This window comes from Cnephaeus nilssonii, assembly GCF_951640355.1.
Source record: "Cnephaeus nilssonii genome assembly, chromosome: 23".
Classification (NCBI taxonomy): domain Eukaryota; kingdom Metazoa; phylum Chordata; class Mammalia; order Chiroptera; family Vespertilionidae; genus Cnephaeus; species Cnephaeus nilssonii.
In genome coordinates, this window is record NC_137094.1 from 12,752,096 (window position 1) to 12,774,910 (window position 22,815).

At 51.7% G+C, this 22,815-nt stretch overlaps 1 protein-coding gene across 3 annotated transcripts in view; it reads right to left on the bottom strand.

Annotated features, from left to right (window-relative positions):
* The window catches only part of DUSP10 (dual specificity phosphatase 10), a 267,948-nt gene that overhangs the window by 238,089 nt on the left and 7,044 nt on the right, over window positions 1-22,815 (bottom strand). For all 3 annotated transcript variants that reach the window (XM_079763710.1, XM_079763711.1, XM_079763709.1), the window contains exon 2: window positions 20,014-20,125. The gene's annotated coding sequence lies outside the window, so the exon portion shown is untranslated. The remainder of the gene's footprint in view (window positions 1-20,013; window positions 20,126-22,815) is intronic.

Consider the following 22,815-nt stretch of genomic DNA (forward strand, 5'->3'; position numbering starts at 1 on the left):
CCTTCGGATGTGAAAGAGACAAGAGTTTCTCCTTCTCCCGGCCCAGTCGTGAAGGCCCCAGCTTTGGCCAGAGGGCGTGATGTCTACACTCACTCCTCAGGGTGTCCCGCTCTCTAAGCCAGCGTGTCCCTTTAGGAGGTAGCGAGAGAAACACTGGATCTTCCTCGCCAGCAAGGGCAATGTCAACCTCTCCTTTTCATCCCCGGCCCAGGCAGAACCATATGTTCGCTGTTTTCATGGTTTCAGAGGGAGAAATAAAAAAACAGCCTGTTATTTTCATACCTCGTTTGCATAATGGGCAGGCGATAACACACAGCCCAGAGGACAATGGGTGTCCTCCACATGGCGAAGTCCCCCCGTGGGGCAGACACTCCTGCAGGCTCGCAGGCAGCAAGCACCGAGACCTTAGCTTGCTTTGTTGGAAATACTTTTGCTGTCCCCCCATCAGTGTCTTAATCATGGGGCACCTAAATGATAAAAAATGATAAAGCACTATAATGAGATAGACTGATCACCTATCAAAAGTTCATCAATTATTGATTCAAGGGCTATGTCTAGAGAACTGAAGGAAGCCATATACATGCAGGTTTTATTTGCTCTACTTTCAAGAACTCTACTTTCTTGTTTCTTTTTTCTTTTAATTGAATTTATTGATGTGGTATTGGTTAACAAAAGTATACAAGTTTCAGGTGCACAATTCTACAACACATCATCTGTACACTGTGTGTGGTCACCACTCCAAGTCAAGTCGCTGTCCATCACCATTTATCTCCCCTATACCCTCCTCCGCCTCTCCCCACCCTATCTTCCCCTGGCAATCACCACATTGTTGTCCGTGTCCATGAAGATAGTCTACTTTCTAAGTCCATAGCCAACACGTTCATCAATACGTACATAGTGCATATAGGATCAATCCATCAGTACTTATTTATTATTCATCTGTTTGGTATCAAGCACCATGCTAGACACAATGAGAGACTCAGGGAGCAAAGATTTGGGCTCTGTCTTGAAAATGTTCACACACTGGTTGGCTAAGTAGCGCTGTTATGACATCATTAAATTAATATGTGTTAAGTGGAGCCCAGGGTATCTGATGGTGCCTGCAGTTCAACAACAGACCACAAAGGAAAAGGAAACAGAGACGTTTATTACTCAGAGGTCCTAGAGCAAGTAAGTACAGGGCATGCCTCAAGGGGCATCAGGCAGGTCAAAGAGTGCAGACAGAGAGAGAGGCAAGATCTGGGGCGCATGCCTTTATGAGGGTCCGTGGGTGGAGAGCCTTGGGGTTCCTGGGCTAAGGACAAATCAGTCAATTCAAACCGAAGAGGGGAGGGTTTTGTTAGACTCCACAGGGGTCTTATCTAAGGGGCACACAGGGAAAGATGCTGAAAGGCAGCGGAGACTGTTGATCACAGGGGCTGCTGGGGAAGTCCTATCAGGGACTTACACTGGATTGTCATATAGAGGGCGAGGGGGCGAGGGTCAGTTCAAGGCCCTCATAGGCCACTCGGCCAAACAAGATGGCTGCGAGGCAGCAATAGCCTCTTGTCAGAGACTCACCCACATGAGACAATCACCGAGAAGTAAAATCTAAAATGTTCACAGGCGTAAACAGGTGTCAGCAAAAGGAGGAATCAGTGAGACCTGGAACTGCCCCAGAGGTTTTATGGAACAAGAGACTTTTGGCCAAGCCAGAAGGGTAAAGAGTAGATGGACAAGTCGGAGAACAGAGAACACAGCCCCCGCCCCCCCCTGCCCCGCCAAAGACAGCAGTCTGGGTAGAGGCACGGAGGGAACACCAACCGGAATAGAATAGGGGGGCGGGGAGGGACCACCTAAGACAGGGCATGTGGGCATGGGCAGTTTGTGTCAGGGAGTAGGGCAGAAATATGTGGCTTGACAAAAAGAGGTTATAATTAATTCTTGCATAAAAGGGGGGTACAGAAAAGCAAAGGTTCGTAAAGATTATCTTGAAATAAATGATTTAAGCTAATAGGATGTGAGATTTCTGTACCTTGAAGCCCCATCTAAAGGAAATGCCAGAGAAGATAAGCCCCAAACTCAATCTGCAGTGTTCACCACAGTGCCGAGCGTCCCGTGTTGGCATTCATTCGGTCATGCATACAGCGAACATTGAGCACCTACTGTGTGCTAGGCACTGTTCTTGACACTAGAAGTACAGACACAATGAATAAAATATCTTGTTTTTCCCCCTTGAGTCTACAAGCTTCTCACCTTGCTGCTAAATCAAATCATTGATCAGAGCTCTTTATCTACCAAAAGTATATATCTACGTCCTTGCCATGGTCTCATAGGAGCAGTGTTATTTGTTGGCCCCACTGACTTTGGCCTTGGCCATGTGACTTCCTAGGCTGGGGGTATGTTAGTAGACATGACACAGCAGCAGCTTGAAGTGTGTTGTGTGGTTGGTCAAGCCCTCGTGGGCTTCTGCCATCGCCATGAGGAGAGTTTCCCCAGGGAGCTCCTTCCCCTTCAACCTGGACCCCAGAACGAACAAGTATAGAGCAAAACTGCCCAGCCAATCCAAAGACCTGAAGCCTGGAGGAGAGCCACTTCAGCAGACCAGCAGGTATGCCGGAAATAAATGCCTATTGTTACAAACCAGTAAGATTTTCTGTGCTTGTTTGTTACACAGCAATAGCTGACTGATACACTTGCTCTCCAGGCCCTCCCTAATCAAGCCCCCATCTACATTTCCAACCTTATCGCCCACTTCTGCTCTACACATATCTTCGAGTCCAAGCAAAGTGAGCTACTCACGGTGCCTCTGGCCAACCCTGCTTCCCCACCTCCATGTCTTCGTTTGATTAAATCTCACTGTCACTGCCTAGCAAAACCCTACCCATCCTTGCAACTGGCATCTCATGTGCTATCTTCCTCTCTGACGCTTTTCCTAATCCTAACTGTATACATATGGCCCACCCTAGAGTTGGTCAGTCCTGACTATCTCCTCACCCCCAGCCTTGCTTGCTTATCTTACTTCCAGGCCAGAATGACCCTGATGACCTCTCTACAATCCTAAAGCCCACTCTACCACTGCAGCCACCACAGGCCAAGAGGCTCCCATGGACTCCGCCTGACCATGTCTGTGCACTGGACAGACTGGGCCCACTGAGTCGCCGGCCTCCCCAGCATCCTCCTGGAGGAATGGATCACACAACCCCAAATTGTGAGGGAGGTGGTGTTTATGGAGCAGACTCTGATGAACGAGAGAGAGGGGAGAGGCAAGAGCCAGCAAATAAATTGCTCCCTCCTCCATCTCGATGACGGACAGCTAACTGTTCCTTGCACTGTCCCTGGAGATGGCCCACATGACTGAGCGGCCATCTGGTTTCCTGTAGCGCTGTAATCACCTTGGCAAAGCGCCATCTTGTACTCGCTCTCGCTTCTTGCCTCGCTTCCCTTCTCGCCTCTCTCTTACTTCCCTGGGGTTGCACCCCCAATAAAGTGTTACTGTGAAAGGTTTAGTTTCAGCCTCCTTTTTTGTGGGAACCCTAAATAAATAGGGTTTCTCCTGCCTCTGGCCCCCAAATGGTACTTTGAACTTCTCTTATTGACAATACGTACTTCGTTTTGCTTTGTGTTAAAGCCATTTCTGATGGATCCACCCACACCCAACTGCTATGTGCTTTATATGTAGTAGGCACTCAATAAATACTCTAATTAAATGGAATTGAAGCCGTCTCATTAGATCCAAGTTAATAAGTAAAAGCAATCATTCCAATAATCAAAATAAATTTGCCCCACTGGCCCCATGAAATATATTACCTCCAAAACTCTACTCCAATTTCTACTTTTCCCATAAACATTGACAGAAAACAGCTTTTCGTCCCACCGTACTCACTGCAAATAGAAATGTGAACACTTACAAGAACTCCACAGGGATGCAGAAAGGCGGAGAAAACAGGTGGTTAATTAAGGACCTGGGGAGGGGGGCAGTTAATATGTCCAAAGTCTTCATAAAATAGCCACGTCCCCACCCCCTTGCCCCCGCCCTGACAACTACCACCTTCCACATCTGTGTGAAGATTCCTTCTAGTCCTTTCCAAACACATCGCGTTCTCATAAATCACGGTGGCATTAACTGAATCTACTCCGACTCGCCATCTATCACTACGATGATAACATAGGAAAAATATTGCAAAACCCAATGCATTATTGATGCTCTCTGTAACGAAGGCCTATTCAGGAATGATCCTCCCTCCCACAAAAAAATGCAGGAAAGGAGATCTGGAGAGACTGAAAATGTTTCTGAAGAGCTGTACAAACACACTGGAGGATTTTCTGATTCCAAATGCGTGTGCCTGTCACGTTGGGAGCATTATTAACCCAAGGACACTCGTAAGCACCGTTTCCTTAGCCTACGCAGTGATTCGCTGGTCGTCTCATCCACCCCGCACATCCCCCTTCCCAGATCTCCACCACCAAACCCTCAGCAAAGACCCCCTTGTTACAGTCAGAGGCTCAGGCCATGACAAAGTAACGACCAGGTCAGGGTCCCAAAATAGGACAAAAACAGGAAAGACTCCCAAGGGGTTGCCCACGTCTCTGCAGGGAGGTTCATGGTGCAGCCCCAGCCAACAGGACAGCTAGTGGACAGCAGCCCAACTCCCTTGAACTCCTGCTCTGAGGGTTCCACAGCCCCCTGTGGGGGGGTCTCTCTATAGAAAGGATTCAATCAATCCTAAAGAGCCCACCCCACCACCATAAATGCTCTGGGCTTCACACCCTCCCATGCAGACATCACCCCCAACAGGTTGCCCTCTGTGGCTTCTTTTGGGTGTGGCTCGGTTTCCCTACGTTTTCCGGAGTCATCATTTTGCAAACAGAGAGTGTGTGATACGTACCCTGGAACCTGGGCGCGCCAGGGCCGGGGCCCGGGGGGGGAGCAGCCTGGGAAAGGGGAGGTTTCCATTACCTGAGAACCCCAAGCACTTGCTTCTGAACGGAAAAAGCAGGACTTTTCCACGTTCCATTTGCCTGAAAATACTATTCCGAAACCGATCCCTTCTACCCTGGACAACGTGAACTGTTTTTATTCTCGGAGGCAGCTTAAGATGCTGGAGCTGAGGTGCTAGACTTCTAGCCGGCATTTAGAAGCTGTTTCCCGCCTCAATCCCACTTTCCTGTCTCTCACCCTCTCCCCACAAACACACACACCTAGGAGGTCACAGACAAATGTCTGCTGTCCTCCTGCACAGGAACCGTTTGCATTCTGAATTATTTTGTTAGAGACTGAGAATTTATTAAGAGTGTAGCATCCAGCCCTAACCAGTTTGGCTCAGTGGATGGAGCGTCGGCCTGCGGACTCAAGGGTCCCAGGTTCGATTCTGATCAAAGGCATGTACCTTGGTTGTGGGCACATCCCCAGTAGGGAGTGTGCAAGAGGCAGCTGATCAATGCTTCTCTCTCATTGATGTTTCAAACTCTCTAAACATCTCCCTTTCTGTAAAAAAAAATCAATAAATTTTTTAAAAAAATAAAAAAAAGAGTGTAGCATCCACACACCAAATGCCCTCCTCTCCCCCACCCCCACCCCCACCCCCCTGCAGGCTTTCCCTCTATCGCACAGGTTCGTTTATTGATCAGAGTGCTGAGAGACTTAGGAATGGTCATAGGAGTGGCAATAATAGTAGTAGCTAAGAGCTACCATTTATTGGCAGCCTCCTGTGTACCAGATATTATTCTGAGTACTTCACACGCAATCTCCAACCCTCACACCCACCCTTGGACTTGACCTTTAGCTGTTGCTTCTCCTACGGATGCTGAAATGGAAACTCGGAGAAGCTGAGACACAAGCTCAAGGTCACGCCGCTCACCAGCGGTGGGTCAGAGCCAGGACGTAGGTCCTTTCTGGTCCGAAGCCTGGGCTCCCCCCCTCCCCCCCACGCCACATCCCACCCCTCTCACCGCGAACATGAGGTGGAAAAAGGCAGGCAGGTTCCAAGTTCAACGTGTCCGTCAGCTGCATCTCCTTGGACGCAATTTATGGCCCAAGGAACGTGGTGGAAATAGAGTTGGCTTCTTTTATGCATGCTTTTCCTTGGGAACATTCTGGCTCTCTCTCCTCTGATTGCCTTTCTCTTTTCTGAAGCTACACTGAACAGGTGAGCGTTTGTCCATAATCATAAATGGCCTCTCATTTGCATCTTATTGTCATCCTCAACAGGGGATACGTTTTTATTGATTTTAGAGAGAGCGTGTGAGAGAAAGAGAGACACATCAAGCAGTTCCTCCCACACCTGCCCTGACCGGGGTCAGAACCCACAACCTTCTGGTGCATGGGAAGACGCCGCAAACCACTGAGCAACCCGGCCAGGGCTCATTTGCATCTTGGCAAGGCACAGGTCCAAGTGCTCTTGAGTGTATTCTCTGTCTTCCCTTGGTTCTTCCCCTCTGCTTTGCCAGTTCCGGGTTTTGCTTTTTCTTTCCTTTTTTTTTTTTTTTTTCTTCTCCCACTTCAGCCATGTGGAATAAATAATGCACTAGCTCTGTAATTAAAAATTAATCTGGAAACAGAGGGGTAAGTCATACAGGATGTGAGGAGGATAGGTCCCGGGGAACATTTCATCTCCTTCCTCCTATTAAACGGTTTCACAAGATGTTTTCAATGTGAGGGTGTGAATGGCAGCCTCAGAAGTCTGAGGTAATCAAGATATCCATTAAAAATACAATTGGGGCTACTGTTAAGTGGTCAAGATCATCAGGCTGTAGGCTGCATTATTTAATAAGTTCTGCATCTCCAGATTATCATTCACTGTATGATCGCAGGCACTTTATAAAACATGGATCTATTCCGCACACGACTTCCCTCCGTCTGAAACAACCCTACCCTCTTCCCGGCCCTAGTCCTCCGGCACCTGGCTCCCCGTGAAGATAAAACCACCCACGTGATGCTCCCTCCAACAATATCATCTTGAAGTTCATGGATCTCCGTAACTCTGCTCAGTTACTCCTCTGCATTTGGACCATCCATTCTCATGGCCACCCCCTGGGTTTTGTGATCACCCCAAAAATCTTGAACTCTGATATTCTACTCTCTGGCCACAATCTGCTATCCTCTGAGCTCTCTCATTCCCTCATTTCCTTACTCCTACTACCCTTGCTCCCTGGCCTCACGGATTATTCTAGTCCCTTGGTTTGCTCTCCCTCCCCTCTTTTTCCTCCCCCCCCCGCCCCGCCTGCCACACACACACCATCTCACACTCCCTCTATACCAGCTACACCTTGCCTTCCCTACCAAGCCTACATCCCCGAAGGGACTATCTGAACTATTCTGTCTGCTAACTTTGATGTGCCTCCTACCACACTGCTCAGGAGAACCCCAACCCTGAGCCCATGCTCCGATCCTCCTTCTCCATCCCTATACCCACCAACTAACTATTCACTCCCGACAAAAACCAGGCGGCCCTCGGGGCTGGCACCACTACATACTCATGGCTTCAAAACTCGTCGGAGCCCTAGCTGGTTTGGCTCAGTGGATAGAGCGTTGGCCTGCGGACCAAAGGGTCCCAGGCTTGATTCCGGTTAAGGGCGCATGCCTGGGGTTGCGGGCTCGATCCCCGGTAGGGGGCATGCAGGAGGCAGCCAATCAATGATTCTCATCATTGGTGTTTCTATCTCTCTCTCCCTTCCTCTCTGAAATAAAAAAAAAAAAAAAAAAAAAACCTCGTTGGAGCCTCTAGTACCACTCATCAAGCCTTCGCCAGGTCCTTGGCCAGCACCCTCCTCCACTCTCCACAATAACTGCTCCAAATGTTTACCATTCATTTCTGCCCCTTAGATTCCTTTCTTTCGACGGCTGATCTCGCCTCATTCTTCATTAACAAAACTGGGGTTATGAGATGTGATCCCCCCTCCTCTTTGCTCATGCCATCTATTAATGTATTTACATGCAGATCAGTATTGATCCCTTCTTCCCTTCGGCCTCAGAAGATGTAGGATCCTTCCTCTCATTAAGGGGCTGCCTTCCACCTGGGACCTCGCTCCTGTCTCCTGGATACTGTCTCCTCCGGACCCTTCTCCAAAAGTACCCCCACCCTCTCACTCTTCCATGGAGAACATGGAAGAAACACAAGGCAGCATGCTTCCAGCCTTCAAATAATCTATTTTTTGTGGCTGTTAATCCTCACGCAAGGATATGTTTCCATTGATTTTTAGAGAGAGTGGAAGGGAGAGGGAGCGACAGAGAGAAACATCGATGTGAGAGAGACACATCAATTAGTTGCCTCCTGCACGCATCCTGACCAGGCCCAGGGAAGCTGCAACCAAGGTAGGTGCCCTTGACCGGAATCGAACCCGGAACCCTTCAGTCCGAGAGCCGATGTTCTATCCACTGAGCCAAACTGGCTAGGGCGAGCCTTCAGATAATTTAAAAATCTGCTTAGAGAGACCAGATTAAGAGACATTGGGTCCAATAACAAAGCAGATGGATAAAATCCTCAGCCTCGTACAGTCTCATGAATCTGTCACCTCGTCAAAGAGGCTCACACTGGAAGGGACTATAAGGTCAGCTGACACCCCTGTTCCAGGCAGGCACCCAACTAAACGAACCGAGGAAGACAGTTGTCTCACCTCCCATTAAGATCCGCCAGAGACAGAACTTCCACAAGTTCCCGTCCCAAACTGGCACTTGCGCTGTCCTGAGGAGCATCCAGAAGGGAGAGATTTTGAGGGTGAGCCAACCTCTTCTCTCCTATTTCTTAAAAATGCCTCCTTCAAAGAGACCACACAGCAATCAAGTAAAATTACTTTCTGGAAATGAATAATGCGCAACGCTGGGAAAGTACAATCAGCACCGGGACTATCCGTTACCAGAGGCCGGTTCCTTCTTGGAGGCCTTGATGGCCTTTGGGAGACATCCTCAAAGAGGAGGGTGACCTTTGCCTGTAGCCGGGGGTCACCTGAGCATTTCTGAAGACACACACACACACACACTCACACACTCACTCACTCACACACACAAACACTCACACACACTCACACACACTCACACACACACACACACACTCACACACACTCACACACACACTCACTCACACACACACTCACACACACACTCACACACAAACACACACACTCACACACACACTCACTCACACACACACTCACACAAACACTCACACACACTCACACACACACTCACTCACACACACACACTCACACACACACACTCACTCACACAACTCACACACACAACTCACACACACACACACTCTCACACACACTCTCACACACACACACACACTCACACACACTCTCACACACACGCTCACACACACTCACACACACACACTCACACACACACACTCACACACACACAACTCACACACACACAACACACACACACAACTCACACACACACACAGTCACACACACAACTCACACACACTCACTCACACACACACACACTCGCACGCACACTCACACACTCACACGCGCACACTCGCACGCACACACACACACACTCTCACACACACACTCGCACACACACACACACTCGCACACACACACACACACACACACTCACACACACACGTTTACTGCCTCATCCAATGGTCTTAGGCGACCCTGCTAGCAGTTCTCAACCTGTGGGTCGTGACTGTAGAACCGCTGCTGTAGAGCCTAAGACCATCAGAAAACACAGATATTTACATTACGATTCATAACAGTAGCAAAATTACAGTTATGAGGTAGCAACGAAAATAATGTTATGGTTGGGGGTCACCACAACATGAGGAACTGTATTAAAGGGTCGCAGCATTAGGAAGGCTGAGAACCACTGCCCTAGACAGTCAACCGAACCCAGTGCAGGAATGACTAGGCTAAGGCTCTCTGTGGGCCATGGGACATGTCCACCACAGCATCCGAGAGCCACAGCTCTGCACTGGAGCCCACAGCAAGGCCCACTGCACGGGGCCTCTCCCCCACAGCACCCCAGAGAGCCCAAGAGCAAGGACCGCTTCTGCAAACCCCTAAGGAGGGGGCATGGGAACCTCTGATGTTTGTTTGTTTTAATCCTCACCCAACGATACTTTTCCACTGATTTTTTACAGAGAGTGGAAGGGAAGGGGAGAGACAGAGAGAAACATCGATGTGAGAGAGACACATCGATTGGTTGCCTCCCGCATGGGCCCCAACCAGGGCCAGGGATCAAGCCTGCACCCATGTGCCCCTCCCTGACTGGAATGGAACCCGGGACCCTTCTGTCCTCGGGCCAATGCGCTACCCACTGAGCCAAACTAGCTAGGGTGGAACCTCTGCTTTATACCATTGGTCAGAAGCACAGGTAACGACCTGGACTAGCATGTGACTGGCATCTGAAGTGGAGGGCAGTGTTGTGGGACTGAGTCCCTAACCTGTGGCACCTGCCACTATCCCCAGGGAGTTAGAACTGACTTGCCTTGTGGGACACCCACCTGGCATACAAGAATGACTTGGTGAGGAAAACCCCACCCCCTGGCGCTGGTCCCAAAATCGGACCTATGACATGCATTTTACATCAAAGCTTCAGTGAACATAATCTGTCCATCTTGAAGGATATGGGGGGGCCATTTAAGGTATTTCCACCTGCAGGAGCCATTATCAGGAATATCGATGATCACATTTCACCTATAGGGGAAGAGTCCCTCAGTATTCAGTCTTCTCTATCACTGATAAAGGTTTAATCTCCAACATCTACAGGCAACTTATACAACTTAATAAAAGGAAGATAAATGATCCAATAAAAAAAAATGGGCAACGGACCTAAATAGAATCTTTTCAAAAGAAGACAGAAGGAAGGCCAAGAGACACATGAAAACATGCTCAAAGTCACTAATTATCCGAGAGATGCAAATCAAAACAACAATGCGGTACCATCTCACACCGGCCAGAATGGCTATCATCGACAAATCAACAAACGACAAGTGCTGGCAAGGATGCGGAGAAAAAGGAACCCTCGTGCACTGCTGGTGGGAATGCAGACTGGTACAGCCACTGTGGAGAACAGTATGGAGTTTCCTCAAAACATTAAAAATGGAACTCCCATTTGACCCAGTAATCCCACTCCTAGGAATATATCCTAAGAAACTAGAAACACCAATCAGAAAGGATATATGCACCCCCATGTTCATAGCAGCACAATTTACAATAGCTAAGATCTGGAAACAGCCTAGGTGCCCGTCAGCAGATGACTGGATCAGAAAACTGTGGTACATCTACACAATGGAATACTATGCTGCCATAAAAAAGAAGGAATTCTTACCAGCAGCATGGATGGAACTGGAGAGCATTAGGCTTAGTGAAATAGGCCAGACAATGAAAGAAAAATACCACATGATCTCACTCATTTGTGGATAATAAAAAACATCATAAACCGATGAACAAAAAGATAGATACAGAGGCAGTAAAGCATCAAACAGACTGTCATATTACAGCGGGAAGGTTAGGGAGATGTGGGGGAGGTAAGAGATCAACCGAAGGACTTGTAAGCATGCATATAAGCATAACCAATGAACGCAAAACTCTGGGGGGTGAGGACATGTATGGGAGTGTGGGGGGGGCATTGGTAATATATGTACACATATAATACCTTAATTAAAAAATGGGGGGAAAAATACTCAGTCTTCTCGATCGAAGACCAGATAAATAGCCTCTTCTGGGGCCTCCACACAAGCTTAGTCCCCTTTGAACCCCGGGACCCCAGGAAAAGTCACCCAAGTTTCCCTCCCCCACGAGGCAGTCACCATGGCCGCAAGGGACCTCTCTCTTTGGTACTGAGCCTGGATTGGACGCGAAGGACTAAAATGCTGTATTATTTGAGCCAGCGCCATCCAAACGAATGAGGCCTCTGAACTCGATGGCTCTTCCTCCCCATCACAGACGATAACCGGCCCCCTGCGAGCGCTCCCCTTTTAAGAGCTGCCCAGGCCTCAGACGGCCACGCTGAGAACCCATTCATCAGCCGGCTGCACAGAGCTCACCGCGAGGAGGGGTGGGCAGCCTGGCGAAGCTCCCAGCCCCACAGCCCCCAGAGCCCTCCGCCCGGGTCTTACGAAGGCAGCCGGTCCTGCTCCTCCCGCCGTAAGAGGAGTGACCTAGAAGGCGAGGGACAGGCTTGCTCAGTGGCCACGTTGCAATCCCAGAAGGAGAGCAGATGGGGAAGTAACCTCAAATGAATATTCATAAGAAGAAAATCAATTAGCTACCTCAGGTGCCACCTGCCCTGCCAACCCGGTTTAGCCCACAGCTGTGGGAGGTAAGGGGCGGGGGGTGGGGGGGGGGAAACAGGGGCACCCGCAAATCACAGCCTTCACCTTGAACGCGTTCACAGACTCCGAGGGTCTGATGCCAAACCAGGAACTCGGGCACACCTGGCCTGAAAGATGGGATATTTTGTGTTCGTGACCTTGAAAACAGGAACCAGGAGCAAGGACCACTTTTACAAATAAATCCCTAAGGAGGGGCCATGGGAACCCCTAATGTTTGCTTGTTTGAATCCTCACCCAAGGCTATTTTTCCATTGATTTTTAGAGACAGTGGAAGGGAGGGGGAGAGACAGAGGGAGAGAGAAACATCAATGTGAGAGAGACACACCGATTGGTTGCCTCCCGCCTGGGCCCCCACCAGGGCCGGGGATCGAGCCTGCAACCATGTGCCCCCGCCTGGAATGGAACCCGGGACCCTTCTGTCCTCTGGCCGGTGCTCTATCCACTGAGCCGCACTAGCCAGGGTGGAACCTCTGATTTATACCCAGTTGGTCAGAAGCAACCGAAAGATGATAAGGTGTCGTGGAAAGAGGAAAGCCTGCCCTGACCGGTTTGGCTCAGTGGATAGAGCGTCGGCCTGTGGACTGAAGGGTCCCAGGTTCGATTCCTGTCAAGGGCATGTACCTTGGTTGCGGTCACATCCCCAGTGGGGGGTGAGCGGGAGGCAGCTGATGGATGTTTCTCTCACAATGATGTTTCTAACTCTGTATCCCTGTCCCTTCCTCTCTGTAAAAAATCAATAAAATATATTTAAAAGAAGGAAGGAAGGAAGGAAGGAAGGAAGGAAGGAAGGAAGGAAGGAAGGAAGGAAGGAAGGAAGGAAGAGGAAAGCCTTCCGAGGCAGTCTGGCCTGGGCTCAAATCCCGCCACGGACCTTTCGGGAGTCCTGTCCCTTCCCTTCCCTGTGATTAAACTGGACAGCTTCCCCGGACCCTGAGCCTCACGGTCTCACCTGCATGTGTCGAGGGTGGGAGACAGGGCGGAGGGGCTGAATGAAATGACAAACGGGAAGCACGCAGGCCTAGGAGGAGTGAACAATGATCAGTTCCCTGCCCCAGGAACACCATGGCACGGGGGAGAGGCTCGGTTTACAAGCATCGAAACCGTGAGTCCCTTGCCGACCGAGGGACGGAGGTGCGTGGTGCCTAGCAGACTTTTCGGAAGCAGAGACACAGGCTAAAGATTGGCTATGAATATGAAATGTTCCCTGACTACTTCCCAGTTGTTATTATTATTTTTTTTTTACATTTTTATTGATTTCAGAGAAGAAGGGAGAAGAAGGGAGAGATAGAAAAACATCAATGATGAGAGAGAATCATTGACTGGCTGCCTCCTGCACGCCCCACACTGGGGATCGAGCCCGCAACCCGGGCATGTGCCCTTGACCGGAATGGAACCCGGGACCCTTCAGTCCGCAGGCCGACGCTCTATCCACTGAGCCACACCAGCTAGGGCCCCAGCTGTTACTTTTAATAATGTAGCTCCCTTGTGTGGGTCCTTTATTCCTGCGGCCGGAGGCAGTACAGGGACAAGACCCCCTGGGTTGGCCCCGCATTTAAAAATGTCAAGGACCTCAAGAGCATCCATGGTGCCTGTAAGAGCATTTTTACAAAATGGCAGAAATGAATGGAACCAGAGCGCCAAGGGCAAGGGGCCCCAGGAGCCCCAGGAGCCCCAGGGCCCCTTTCTGTGCTCAAGAACTGCTGCCCCCTCTCCCCATCCTCCCCCAGACACCCCTCGCCCCCGTGCCCACTTGCCGCGGGGGGCTGGGCTCACCTCAGTGCCCCGAGCTGGCATTCCCTGCAAACACCCTCTTCCTAACGTCTCAGGAAGGCACCCCAAAGTGCCCTCTGCTTTCTACATGCACCCCAGCTTTTAGCACAATTCCCTTCATGAGGAGTGGCGAGTTGCGGGGGGGAGAATGACAGTTAACACGGGGGTCCCAGGAAAGACACACTTTCTATTCTTTTTTTATTATTATTGATTTCAGAGAGGAAGGGAGAGGGAGAGATAGAAACATCAATGATGAGAGAGAATCATTGATCGGCTGCCTCCTGCACGCCTCCTACTGGGGATCGAGCCCAAACCCTGGGCATGTGCCCTTGACCAGACTCGAACCCGGGACCCTTTCGTCCCCAGGCCGACGCTCTATCCACTGAGCCAACCCAGCCAGGGCACAATTTCTATTCTTGAGAGCTTAGGATGCGCGTCCTGGCTGTCTCCCTGTCTCGCTCGTCTTTGGTTTGCCTTCCCGGTTTCCCAGTTCATCCGAGCGTGTGTTTGCAAAGCAGGCAGTGGAGGGAGAGAAAAGAGGCGAGCGACAGACCTCCGCCCCCGACCATCACCGGCCTCGAGACTCCATCCCGCCAGGAGAGGGAGAGAGAGCCCAACGATTCCCATCGAGGCCATGGACCAGCTTTCCTCGGCCAAACCATAGCAGGTGGCGCCCGGGCCCATTCCTGCCTCTCGGACCGCCCGGTGGCCGCCAGCATCGCGAACCCCGCACGCGGGGACCGCTCGCCAAAGACCCAGCGCCCTCGGTCACCGGGGATTCTAATTTTGCACCCAGTTTCTCTCCCTCCTCACAGGGAGTGGGACAAAGCTCGACTCGGTCTCGAATGCGGGCTTCCCCCACGCGTGTGACACACCTGTCCTCTCCCAGCCGACCTGTGACATCCACACCCGTCACGGATGGCCGTGGCTGCCCTCAGCTCCCGGGCTCACCCCATCCCCCAACATTAGAACCAGACAGCGTGGGAGAAGGGGCAGCCAGCAGGAGACCCCGGGTCCATTCTGACCTCCTCTCCTATCAGGAGGGGGCCGCACACACCCCCCAGCCCATCCAAGCCCAAGGTCTCCGTGAGAAACGTCAGCCTTGAACTTGTGAGACTGCCTGCTTCAGGGTGGGAACGAAATACTATAGATTCTTCCTCGGTTACGCAGGAGGGCCAGAACGGAAGGCCGCCTGGGGAAGGAAGGGGAGAGGAGGAGGAGGAGAAAAAGGTTGGTCCCTGCCCTGCCCGGTTTGGCTCAGTGGACAGAGCATCGGCCTGCGGACTGAAGGGTCCCAGGTTCGATTCCAGTCAAGGGCATGTACCTTGGTTACAGGCACATCCCCAGTAGGGAGTGTGCAGGAGGCAGCTGGTCGATGTTTCTCTCTCATCGATGTTTCTAACTCTCTCTCCCTCTCCCTTCCTCTCTGTAAAAAATCAGTAAAATATTTTTTTTTTTTAAGTTTAGTTCCTAAAACCCTGCTGCTTCAGGTCACGTCCCAGGCAGGTCCTCTTTCCACAAGTTCACGACCACCCTCCTCCACCGCCGCCTGGCTTCTATGGCTTTGAGAAAGTGCTGGAAGGGAAGTGTCCCTGTGTGCCTGCCCTCGGCTCTCTGGGATTCCTCTGCTCACCCCTGAGCCCGCACAGCCTGGCCCCTGGGCCTCCCCGGGGATGGGTATCGGCCCCTGGATGCACCTGCCCCTCTCTCCGAGGCCCCTGATGCCCTGGCCTTCCCCCTGTGCCGCCTTCGTCCCCCCCGTCCGTCCCTCAGTCTGCCCCCCTCTGCAGTCCCATCCGTAGGAAACACCTGCCTGGCCCAGCCGCTCCTGCAGAGTCCTGGAGGCTCGGCTCTCGCCAAAGCACCAGAAGGAACCCCCGAGGCCGCGGAGCTGGCATCTGTCGCCACCCCCCCACCCCGTTCTCTTCCACAACATTCCCCTGCTGTTAGGGTTCCACAGGGACCCCGAGGAAGGCCACGGGGCGCTCAGGACAAACAGGAAGAAGCCAACAAAGCCCTCGGCGCCAAGGACTAGCCAGGTAACCTTGAGCGAGCTACCTGACCTTGCTAACCCTCAGCATCTTCACCTGTGACACGGTAAGGACAGTACGCAGCGCCGAGGGCTAATATAAGAAATGAATAAGCCCGGCCTGTGTGGCTCAGGGGTTGGGCGTCATCCCATGCACCCGGAGGTCGCTGTGGTTCGATTCCCGGTCAGGGCACACGCCCAGGTTGCGGGCTCGATCCCCAGTAGGGGGCGTGCAGGAGGCAGTCGATCATGCTTCTTTCTCAGTGATGTTTCTATCTCTCCCTCTCCCTTCCTCTCTCTCGGAAATCAATTTTAAAATCATATTTTAAAAATAAGAAACAAGGATAACATTGAATGTGAACTATCATGGAAAAGAAAAGATGGGAAATTGTGTCATATGTTTTTCATCATCATCATCATAAAAAAAAATTAAAAAAATAATAATAAGCCCTAACTGGTTTGGCTCAGTGGATAGAGCGTCGGCCTGTGGACTGAAGGGTCCCATGTTCGATTCCGGTCAGGGGCATGTACCTTGGTTGCGGGCACATCCCCAGTAGGGGGTGTGCAGGAGGTGGCTGATTGATGTTTCTGACTCTCTGTCCCTCTCTCTAAAAAAAATCAATAAAATATATATTTTTTTAAAAGAATGTGATCAAATTTAACTTTATTTATTTTTTGCAATATATTTTTATTGATTTTAGAGAGGGAGAGAGAAATAGACACATCAATGATGAGAGAGAATCATGGATCAGGTGCCTCCTGCACGCCCCCCACTGGGGATCGAGCCCACAACCCGGGGCATGTGCCCTGACTGGGACCTTTCAATCCGCAAGCAGGTGCTCTATCCACTGAGCCACAGCAGCGAGGGCCGGTGAAGCACTTTTTCAGTTTCTGTCTGATTGTTTTATGCCTCACATACAAATTTGAGATTCCTGGGCCGCTGGGTAGCTGCACGGGAAGTTCCCGCCCGTCTTACGAACGTCTCACCCTCGGAGAGGAAGCAGGCAGGTGTGCCCACGCCTGGTTGGCAGAATTCGGGAGGGACAGTTGGAGCAGGTCAACCAGAGAGCCATCCTCCGTGGGGAGAGGCCACGGCCTCCCCGAGACTGTCGCTCCCCCCAAAAATGTATTCTCTTGTCATCCTCACGCCCCCTCACTCAGCAGCTGTGGATGGGGCCATCCGCCTGCAAGCGGGCTTCGCTCCGGGGAGGAAGGAAACGAAGACGCACACGCACTCTTTCCAGATCCATCCATGAGGGGTGCAGGGCCGCGCTGGGCCCTTGGGTCTCGCAGAGCCCTGCCCAGAGCCCTGCCGGCGGCTTTACACTTTCGTCCGCGAGTAAGAGTCAAGGACAGTTTATCCCTGCCCGCGGGGGAGAATGTCAGACGGATCCCCTTCGCCGCGGTCCCCTGGACGCAGTGGCAGGCACACTTAATCCGGCCACTAAGGCAGACGCAAAGCACGGTCGGTCGTATTGCCTTGGGGAGCTGGATGGGTTGGGAAAAGAGCTTCGAAAATAAGGGTTAACAATGGACGGAAGACACTGGGGCGGGTGGGGAGGGGGTAGGGGAGGGCGGGGGGAGGTCAATGGGGAAAATAGGGAGACATATACTGAGTGGCCAGATTATTATGATCTCTGAACGCATAATAATCTGGCCACTCAGAGAGTGTGTGTGTGTGTGTGTGTGTGTGTGTGTGTGAGTGTGTGTGTGTGTGTGTGTGTGTATTAGAGGCCCAGTGCATGAATTCGTGCATGGGTGGGGTCCAGCCAGCCTGGCCAGGGGGAGGGGACATGGGCGGTTGGCCGGCCTGCCTGCTGGTCGAACTCCTGGCCGAGGGGACAATTTGCATATTAGCCTTTTATTATATCGGATAGACACTGAGTGGCCAGATTATTATGCGTTCGGAGATCATCACAATCTGGCCATTCCGTGTATGTAGTACTATTTGTAATACTTTAAACAATAAACATTTTTTTAAAAAGAAAAGAAAAAACTATCTTAAATATTTAAAAAAGAATAAGGGTTAATTTTACTAAGGTTCAACCCCTCTCCTTACTCTCTACGTCTTCCCCTCCCCGCGCCCTCCCGCCGCATTCCTCTACTCTTTGTAATACTCCAGTGAAACAGTCGTTTTTTGCAGAATAAAGGGCCATCTGTTGAGCACTTAACCCTGAGAAATCCTGGGCCGCTGTGTAGCTGCACGGGAAGTTCCAGCCAGTTTTACTAACTTTTCACACCCAAGTAGAGGAAGCAGGCAGAGGTGCCCACACCTGGTTGGCAGATCTTATCCTCTCACCAGCTCTGCAAGAGTCTTCCCATTTGACAGATGATAAAATCAAGGCTCAGACAGGTGACAAACAAAGCCAGGGGTGCTCTCACACCCATGTCCCAGGCGAGGCTAGCAATGATTGGGGAGACGGACAGCCAACCCCGCTATGTCTGAAGCAGAGGGTGGGGTGGCCATTCCAGGACATGTGAATTTCACTGAAAATGAAAGCTGCAGCCATGCCCCTACTGTAATCTCCAGCAGTCACTGCTCTCATTCAGCAAGTGTTCCTATTGGCCAGGCATTATTCAACATAATTTAGATATACTGTATATCTAATCCTCACAAAAAAAAAAAAAAAACACACCATTAACTAGAGTCTTGTCCCCACTTTACAGAGGAGAAAACTAAGATCCACAAAGACCAATGCCTTTTCAAAAGGTGAAGACCCAGAATTCAAATCCAGACAAGACAGTCCTGCTCTAAGGTCCACACAAACCCCACGCCACGGCTTTTACCTCTGTCTGTGCCCTCACACCAGGGCAGAACTCCCCCCGTGAGACTGAGAGCTCCTTGGATGCAGTGACCAAATCTTATTCATCTTTTATTCATCACACACACACACACACACACACACACACACACACACACACCCTTGGCGCCATACAGAGTACAGGGTAAGCACTTAATAAATTTTTAACTTCTTCCTTTTAATTAACCCCACACATTTTTCTTTTACGTTCCTTTTTTTTCTTTTTTATGAGAAATCGCGTATTTTTTTGGTACCGTTTTATAGGCAACAGGTTGCCTCTACTTTCCAAATAGCCTTCAGCACTCATTAAAGGAATAAAGAAATAGAGAGAGGAAGGAAGGAGGGAAGGAAGGAAGGAAGGAAGGAAGGAAGGAAGGAAGGAAGGAAGGAAGGAAGGAAGGAAGGAAGGAGGGAGGAAAGAGGGAGGGAGGGAAAGAGGGAGGGAGGAAAGAGGGAGGGAGGGAAAGAGGGAGGGAGGAAAGAGGGAGGGAGGGAAAGAGGGAGGGAGGGAGGGAAGGGAGGAAGGAAGGAAGGAAGGAAGGAAGGAAGGAAGGAAGGAGGAGGAAGGAAGGAGGAAGGAAGGAAAGAAGGAAGGAAGGAAGGGAGGAAGGGAGGAAGGAAGGAAGGAAGGACGGGGCGCCCATTGGCACACACAATGCCAGGAGCCATAACAAGCAGCAGCTCCTCCTGACCAAGCCCTTCCAACCCCAGCTGGAGGTTTAGGGAAACACGTTTGAGACAACCTCCCCAATGGTCAGAAAGCTTAACAACGGGGCGCACGCCGAGGAAGGTGTCACCTGTGCGAACCTGGAAGCGCGCCCTCACACAGCCCCCGCGGCCCCGCCCTCTGCACACCTGGCTGCCTGGTGCAGCCTCCTGCGTCGCGTGTTCTGCACGGAACTCTGCGGGCAACTGTCACACGGCGGGAGTGTCTGGGTATCGAAACACAGAAAGAGCACGTGTGAACAGGTATGACCTGTTTTTTTAAGTGCCGGCCGAGCAGATCAGAGGGGACATCTGGTGGCCGTGGGACCTGTGGTTGAGTGTGGAGAGAGCTGTGAATACACAAAAGAGCACTTTGGAAAAGGCGTACCTTTCGAAAAGGGAGATTTCACGCGGGGCACCTGTGCCGGGCACTTACCGTGAGCGCAGCTCTCGGGGCTGGACGTCGGGTTTGACCGGCTTGGGGTGAGGCCTGGGTAACGGCAGACGCAAAGCCCGTGATGGGAGACGGGGCTCAGGAACCAGGGCACCTAGGGAGAGAGCTGGCTTCAGAGAGGAGCAGACACAGGCCTGTCGACTCCTTCCCCCTCCCACCCCCATCCCGCCTCTAACCCACACGCCTGACAGCTTCAATCTTGACTCAATCACTAAACGGGGTCATCTATTCACCCCACACTATGGATCACATCTACCGCCTCCTTTTCATCCTGTTGGGCCTCACTCGCGACTAAATGATTACCGGTCTTCTTATCTGTAAATTAAGATAAAATATAGGGTTTCCCCCCCAAAAAAAAAAAAAATGTATACGCGCACTGTGAATAATGCGAAAGGCAGTGTTTATGAAAATACATTTCAACTTCCCAAACGGAACTCTCGGCTGGGTATACGTTTCGGGGGGACGCCCAGCATGTTTGCTTTAACGTTCAAACCACAATGACGCCCTAACTGGTTCGGCTCAGTGGGGAGAGCGTTGGCCTGTGGACTGAGGGGTCCCGGGTTCGATTCCAGTCGGGGGCATGTCCCCAGTGCGGGGTGTGCAGGAGGCAAGCTGGTTGATGTTTCTAACTCTCTCTCCCTCTCCCTTCCTCTGTGTAAAAAATCAATAAAATATATTAAAAAAAAACAAAAACAAAAAAACACAACGACGATGCCGAGCACGGATGAGCAGGACAATCCATCTTTTTTCCCATCGGTCCCCTCTCCCCGTTCCTCCAAGCACAGCGTGAGGGCGCGCACACCGTCCCAGGAGAAGGGGAGCCCCTGAGGCCTCCTCGCACAATCGCTCCCCCCCCCCCAGAAGGCTGGTCTCTGCTGCCCGCACCCCTTTGCTGTTGAAGGTAGAGGCCTGGGGGCCCCGCGGAGCCAGGGAATTGGGGCAGCGCAGGAAAAGTTCCCAGAAGCCACTGCAGCTGTGGCCAGCTCTCTCCACGCTCAACCACAGGCCCCGCGGCCACCAGATGTCCCCTCTGATCTGCTCGGTCGGCAGCAACGGCCTGGGCCCAGGCGCTGTGGCTCTTAGCAATGACCTTCCAGCCCAACTCTCACTGGGAAACAGCCTCTCCTGCCCTCACAGCCCGTGGCCACGCTCCAGCTGTCATCCGTCCACGCTCTGGCCTCCCCCAGATCGAACCCCTATTTCAAGAACTAACTCATCTCCCACCTGCTCCGTGGACCTCCGCTGACCACCCGGCGTCTCGCCTTCCATCTGGGCCCATCACCTCCCCTTTGGGGCATCTGGGATACCTCTTCCCATGATCCATTCATCCCCACCAGCTGTGTGAGCTCCCCCGCCCACACCTGTGGTGCTGTTCCCTGCGGGCAAGAACCGCGGCCTAGCCACTTCCCAGCAACACTCTGGTCACCAAAGAGACAGTCCTTTTGGAAGAAAAGGTACGGAGATAAACATGTGTTGAGGCAGGCGCAGAATTCCATAGGTCCTATGGCGTAGGTACCGTGGTCGGCAAACGGCAGCTCGCGAGCCACAGGCGGCTCTTTGGCCCCTGGAGTGTGGCTCTTCCACAAAATACCACGGCCTGGGCGAGTCTATGTTGAAGAAGTGGCGTTAGAAGAAGTTTAAGTTTAAAAAACGTGGCTCCCCAAAGAAATTTCAATCGTTGGACTGTGGATAGTTGGCTCTGCGGACTCATGAGTTTGCCGACCACTAGGACAAGGCACCAGGAAGACCTGGGATCTGAGCTTCAAGCCCAAGTACGTTTTCAGCTGCGTAATCAGAGCCAAGGTCATCCGGAAAGACATGCCTACACCAGGACTAACCACAGCTGCATGGCAGGGAGGTTGTGAGTAGTCAGTGAGATCAACGAACACCTAGTAAGTCGCCGAAGCATAGTGGGTCCTCAACAGTTAGTAGGGACCTTCCCCAGACACCCTGCCTGACACGGATGACTCAGGCAATGCTGACAAGTGTCGTTCGCATCCCCAAAGCTCCCAGGTCCTGGGGCAGGGAGCGTGGCTCTTGCCAAGGCGTGGAAGACAAGGCGACCTTTGACTCTAAGGGGACCTGCCACGAGGTTGGGGTCAAGGTGAGCTGCTGGCAAGTTGGAGACGGAAGTTCATTCCAGAACCGTTTTCAACCCGAAGAAGGTGTGACCAGTGAGGGGTGTTGGAGGCTGCCCCTGGGGTGTCAATGCAGGAAGGTGAGTGCCAGTGGTCGGCAAACTCATGAGTCCACAGAGCCAAATACCAACAGTACAACGATTGAAATTTCTTTGGAGAGCCACATTTTTTAAACTTAAACTTCTTCTAACGCCACTTCTTCAACATAGACTCGCCCAGGCCGTGGTATTTTGTGGAAGAGCCACACTCAAGGGGCCAAAGAGCCGCAAGTGGCTCGTGAGCCGCAGTTTGCCGACCACGGGTCTAGCCTGAAGCAGCTCTGGCCCTGGTTGAATTGCCCAGGGGTTCGGGGTCTGGCCTGTCCTCAACCACGTGGGGGAAGATGGGGCCTCCCTCGGCCGGGCCTTGACCAGCAGGGCATGTACGTGTCCCGGGCATGCTGACAAGTTTCTCAACTGGCCGTTCGGAGAGCCACCTGGGGGCCACCCCGTGGGGTCCACAGCTATTTATAACCCATGAATGTGTGCACCTCGAGATAGAGATAAAGCTCTGGCCTCCGTGGAGGAGTGTGAGTCTGTCCTTTGACGTTGCAGCGATTGAACAAGAACCCACTGCATCGCCTTCCCCGCCCCGCGCCCCCAGACGC